Below are 6,488 nucleotides of genomic sequence, written 5' to 3' on the forward strand. Positions count from 1 at the left end.
CATGTTTTTGTTTGGGGAGGGGGGCATCATTAATCATCACAATCGTAAATAACAAACAAAAAAGTGAAACATAAACATGAAATGTCATTACTTTCCTTTCGCTGCGATCAGAACAAGATGGACAGAAGTTTAAATTAGTTAAATTAAATCGGATTTTCAAACAAACATTGAGGTTTTGATCAGCTGGAACTGAGACATTGATTGATTGACTGATTGATTGATTGACCCGGATGTTGAAACACACCCACCCAAAACTAAGCAACTACTAAGCCTCCAAACCACCAGGGGCCTAAAATAGTGCTTTAATTTCACCACAGACCATAAATCTATTTACTTATGTATCTATTCTGACAATAGGACAGAATATAACAGAAATAGAAACAACTACTTCCCTCAAATTTACACACTGAAAATAACATTTGATATGACGTTTCACCATAAATATTAAAATATTCTAAAGTTTGGTCAAAGTGCAAACAATAATCTTTATTGTTAAGACTGATAACAGCTGATTTTTAATATTTTCTTACCGTTTGATTTGTTGGTAAAAAAGCCGCCTCTCATCCGAACCTCATTTGTTCCCGAAATTAACACAAGAGGGCGACACTGAGTCATAAGGAAGGAGACAGAATAGAATAGAAATGTTATTTATTGTCCCCTCAGTGAGAAAGTATCTATTCAGCATAAACAAACTGAGATATGAAAACATCAAAAATAAAAAAAGAAGACTACGGGGGAAATTGGCAACATAAGGACAATAAATACAGTTTTTAAAAGTAGCATGATCAGACCAAAACAAATTTGCAACTGAGTAGAATGATTTTAGAAATGCTTGCTACAAATTTCTGAAATTAAGCTACACATTTCTACGTTTTTTTTTTTCTTGCAAATTTTCAACCTTTGCAGCTCAGATTGTTTTTTTCCCTGGAACATTTCTGAGATGAATCTAAAAATTTCAGAGTTTTTGTTTCACAATCTTTCAACTTTTGGGACTTAGGAAATTCCCAGGATATTTCCAGAAAATTTTTTATTTTTTTCTTTCAGAGCTCAGAAATGTCAAAACTTTTTTCTTAAATTTTTTTTTTAAATCTCAAAATATCAGTTTCTTTTCTTGCAAATGTTCAGTTTATAGAGATCAGAAATTTCCATCTTTGTTTAGAAAATTTCTGAGACTAATCTCAAAGTTTTTTAGTTTTTTTTTTCCCTCACAAATTCTTGTCTTTTGGAGTTCAGACATTTCCATTTGTTTCAAGAAACTTTCTGAAAATAATCTCAAACGTTGTTTTTTTTTTTTTTGTCTCATAAGGTTTCGACTTTTGAAGCTGAGAAATTTACAGGTTTTATTCCAGAAAATTTCTCATATTAGCCTAAACATTTCTGACTTGTTTTGAAGGCAATGACCCTGATACGTCATCGTACGTCACAAATCCTCATCCGTTTTCAGCGCAACTTTACCACCATGACACATTCACACAATTAGTCTTTTTTTTTTTTTTTACTCCATTTGAAATTCGGTTCAGTTGCTCTTTTCTGCATCTCTAAAAGTGGAACCAGTGGAAGTCTAAAAATAGCTTCTGGCGCTCATTTCGGTTCGTCCTCCCCGATACAGACGCTGTGTGTTCGGTTGCCGGAGCGTCCGGACCGCCGCCGGGTTGCCCCGGGCTGCGCAGAGGGAGGAAGGTGGCATGGGAACAGTTAGTCACACATGGCTGCTCTTCACATTTACCTCACAAAAACAAAACAAAACAAAAAAAAGGCGTAAATGAAGAAGCCCTTCTTCTTCTGGCTTGAAGATACACAATCCCCGTCGTCATAGCAACCACCGACGTCCTCCGCTAATCGTCACGGAGCGAGCGGATCCGATAAAAACCGAACAATGCATCGACGTCAGTCACATTTCCCTGTTAGGTGACGACATTTAGCTTTTCCTTTTTGGATAAAACGAGTTGCAGGGATCACGTTTGGAAGAGAGAAAGAGAAAAAGAGAGAGAAGGAGGAGAAAAAAGAAAGTGATTTCCTCATAAGTACCGTCCGGTGGAGACCGGCTGAGGATTTCACCGGACTGGCGTGATGGAAGTGGTCCTGACCAGACTGCGGGATTTCTCCTGCAAGACTTCGACCTTTCATGATGGCGCAGTTTGGGAGAACAGGCCCAAACTGCGCCACTTCTCCCCCGTGAGAGGGGCGCACACGGCCGGAAGAGACGGCAGCCGGTGGGACATTGGGAGCGCACTGGCCTGGCTGCGAGCGGAGCTGGTAAGACCGGAGCTGGGGAGTAACTAGTTACATTTACTCAGTTACATTTACTTCAATCGATCAGTCGAGTTTAACTGGATAGCGCGTTTCAGCAACAAGGAAGTCCAAAGTGCTTTACGTCATAAAAACACAAAAATACAAAGTCATCACCAACAATTGAAACATTATTTTGCCAAGTGTCGCCATTACACATTAAAATGTTGGTTCGTGTTTCAAGTTACTCGAGTAACTTTTTGGAATAATGTACTTTTAGGAGTATTTTTTACTACGCTGTACTTTTTATTTTTACATGAAGAACTTTATTGTGAAGTATTGCTACTCTCACTTGAGTAACATACCAGGATTTTCTATCCACTGAATAAATAACAAGTTTACTTTAGTCAAAAATTCACCAGACACACACCTGCAGTTTTTGTTAAAGTTTCATAAGTTTTTATTGAAAAAAACTGATTTGGACAATTGGTTGTTTTTTTTTTTTTTTGCCAGATTTTGTTATTTTTTATTACTTATATAAATTATTGTAATTTTTGTCCTCTAAATACCAAAATTTCCACTTAACCTTATATTTTGATCTGTCTGATGATGTAATTTTTAAATATTAAATGACTGATCATTTCAAGTTACCCAGTGCACAACTAGACTTTTTACCAAATACTTTTTACGTGAGTAATTGTATTACTAAGTACTCGTACTTTAGTAAAACTTATGGATCCTGAGTAAACAAACATGTTTTAACCAAAGGCTTACCACACAGACACACAACCTTTGTTAAAGTTATGAAACTTTAAGAAAAACTGCAGGTCTGTGTCTGGTGAATATTTGGTTAAAACATGTTTGTTTATTCAGGATCCAGAAATTTCACTCAAGTACGAGTACTTAGTAATACAATTACTCACGTAAAAGTAAAGCATAGTTAAAATACTCCTAACTGTAGTTACTACCCAATTCTGCCATTAACAGAAGTTAAAATTTAACATTTTGTCTCATTTTAATGAAAAAAAGACTTTACATATGAGACAAATAAACCTTTTGTGATAGTTATAAGAGAAAAGCAAGATTATTTAGATCAAATTACATTTTAGCCTCTAAGGAAAAGAGAACAACTTTATCCCTGCAGCACATCTGAACCATAAATCCAGCTTAAATGCTAATATCTTCATTTTCCTCATAAGTGAAAGAACTTTGGGGCAAACAAAAAAGCCTCTTGATTGAGTCTTTTTGCTCAGCAGCTCTTTCTCTATCTCTCACACACACACCCACACACACACACACACACACACACACAGTGACAGTGTCCATTGTGAAAGGGACCAGCGTTTGGCATAATGAGTTGGAGCCCAGCAGGCCCCCGTCTCCACTAGGAAAGTTCATGTTTCATCTGTGAGTCGTTGAGTTTCTGACAAAGGCAATAAGACCGGCATCTTTCAGCCGGAGCACGGACTCTCCGACTGGAGCCGTAATTAACACAGAAAAGAAATGCAGATCGGCCTGCCGGGGTTTTTTGTTCAAGACATTCCTGTATTCTGGAAAGCAAACTTGGATTCTGGTGAAGTTGGGGGAAATCGCATGTTACAGTGGATGTAATTAAATGAAGAAGTTAAATTTACATTTGAAAGGAGAGGTGGTTCAAATGCTGCAACTTGCACAGAACATCCACCAATAAAAAACAAAAACATTTTCATCGAAGCCTGGTAAAAACTGTTTGTCCATGATGTATATAACGCAGTAGTTCAACGCAATGAAGCTTACCATAAATAGCCTGCACCACAGGCTATGGAGTTAAATTGGGGCCAAGAAGTTTGTTCCTGATTTAAACTAAAACATTATTTTGAAACTGAAAAATGTTTGAAACTGAAAAAAACATGAAACTGAATAAAGTTTGAAAATAAAAAAGTTTTGAAATATAGCAAAGTTTGAAAATCCCCCCAAAAGTTTTGAAATATAAAAATTGTTTGAAACTGAACAAGAAAGATTTGAAACTTAAAAATAATTTTGAAAGTGACAAAAAGTTTGAAACTAAAAAAAATTTAAACTGAAAATTGTCTTGAAACTGAAAAAATGTTTGAAAAAAACAAAAAATGTTTTGAAATATATAAATGTTTGAAATTGAAAAATTGTTTTGAAACTGAAATGTTTAGAAACTTTTAAAAAATCTGGAACTAGTTTTGTACATTTTCTTCAGTTTTGCAACCTGTTTTTCAAGTTTCAAATCTTTTTGTCACTTTTAAATCTTTTTTTCCTTCAGTTTGAATTTTATTTTCTTTTGGACCAACTTTATGGCTCCAATTTAGCTCCATAGAAACTAACCATCTTCCACTGTAAGAAGTGCCAATCCGAACAAGATGTTAATGATATTTTAATAATTAGAGGCCAACATCGACTGAACGGCTTCGTTCACTTCCTCCGCTGTTATCGCTAAAACTGCAAGCAGACTTAATTTCTAAAACAGCGCAAAAAACCGACGTCATCGTTCACGAGTTTCTCTCTTCGCTGATTGGCCAGGTTGAAATTCCACCGGAAGGAATCCGAGTAAACGGGAGAAAGCCGAGATTTTATTTTATTAGAGCGGAATGGCGCAGGAAGGAAATGGTCAGTTTGATTGGGAAGACAAGTTCCCCCGTTTTTAATCCGCAAGTCTGATCCAAACGTGTGTTTTATGTTCAGATGGAGATGCGTTCCCAGGACCAGGCTCTGATCCGGCAGCTTATGGAGCTTCATTCTGGCATCCAGGAGCTGAAGCAGGAGCTTTCCGAGGAGGAAGAAGAGGACATGGACGGAGAGGGCAGCTACTGGGACTCTGATAGCGACGGAGGAAACAGAAACTTATTCACCAACAATCTCTGTCAGAAGATACATCAAACCTTTTATTCACCTGAAAAAATGACCCACAGGAGAAGCTCTGTGCCTTAATTTTCTAAACATGTGCACAGTTAGCTTGCATTTTGTAAAAGTGACAAGGAACATTTAATCACGAAAGTCTTAACTTTCTCACATCCTAAACCAACCAAGCAAAATAAAAGAGAAAAAGATAGCTCTGGTCAGATGTTGCCATGTTGTCTCGTGACTGTTGTGGCCTAAAATTACTGAGATTGTAGCACCTTTTTCAAAAAGTTGCAATTTTTTGTAAGCTTTATTTTTGATTTTTCTCTTGGTCTTACAAAAAAAAGTTGAAATTGCTGCACATAACTTGCTCAAAATGAAAAACTTTTCATAGTTAACATTTAAAGTGCAGATAACATTTTCAAGCACCGTATTTCCCAAAGATGGATCAAAGTGCCAGAGGATAATTTCATAACGGTTATTCATGCAAAGATACATATAGAACATCTCAAAATGGTTTTTACAAAAAAGTTAAATTAAATAAAGCAAATATGTTACTGCTTAGTGGCTTTCAAGAGACATCATGAAAGAGGAAGTTCAATTAGAAGAAGCCTACAGCTGATTGGTCAAAATTCAGCCGAGTCGCAGTGATTGGTCAGAGAAGAAAATACAGAAAAACCTTAAAGTAGGTTAAAGTTAGATTTGCAGAAAAGTTTAGATAACTGGTGAAAATTGTAAATGATGTCTGATTTTTCGTTAACAGTTACGTTCATAATATTCTAACAAAACTTCTTAAAGGGTCTGAGCAGTGGGACGTTTTCAAACACTGTACCGACTCATGCATGGTGGTGGCAGCGTCATGCTGAGGGTCAGGTATTTGATTTTAAAATACACACAACTGGACTATGTTTACTAATAAGGAAGCTTCTTGAGACCATTGCACTGGATTTCAGGTTAAAGTTTCACATCTTCAGGAGTTTATTTTATAAATATAGATTGTTTTTCTTCTATTTTATCTCAGAACATTTCAATAAATCACATCTACTTTTACTTAGAAGGTGACAAAAGGTGAAATCTTTGACAGTAGCATGATTTTGTTTCTGTAAACTGCTATAAAAATGATGATAGTAAGAGACTGAATAAACAGAATATGTCTATAAAAGAGGGAAAGTGTGGATGAATTTAATCTCCTGTGATTCAGAAAGTTGGCTCAATAAAGCTGCTGGGACAAATATTTTTAACAATTCATTTATTTATTGTTCCTCAACTTCACATTCGTTATCGTTTTACTGTTCCGAATCAGAGGAACCCTGCAGAAATGCGAAGCGTCTTTTAGGCTGCGCTCACACTGCAGCCTGAACTGAACCAATTCTAATTTTTTATTTTTATTTTTTGCCTTAATGCGACCTGTA

Source organism: Xiphophorus hellerii, chromosome 13 (genome assembly GCF_003331165.1).
Source record: "Xiphophorus hellerii strain 12219 chromosome 13, Xiphophorus_hellerii-4.1, whole genome shotgun sequence".
NCBI lineage: Eukaryota > Metazoa > Chordata > Actinopteri > Cyprinodontiformes > Poeciliidae > Xiphophorus > Xiphophorus hellerii.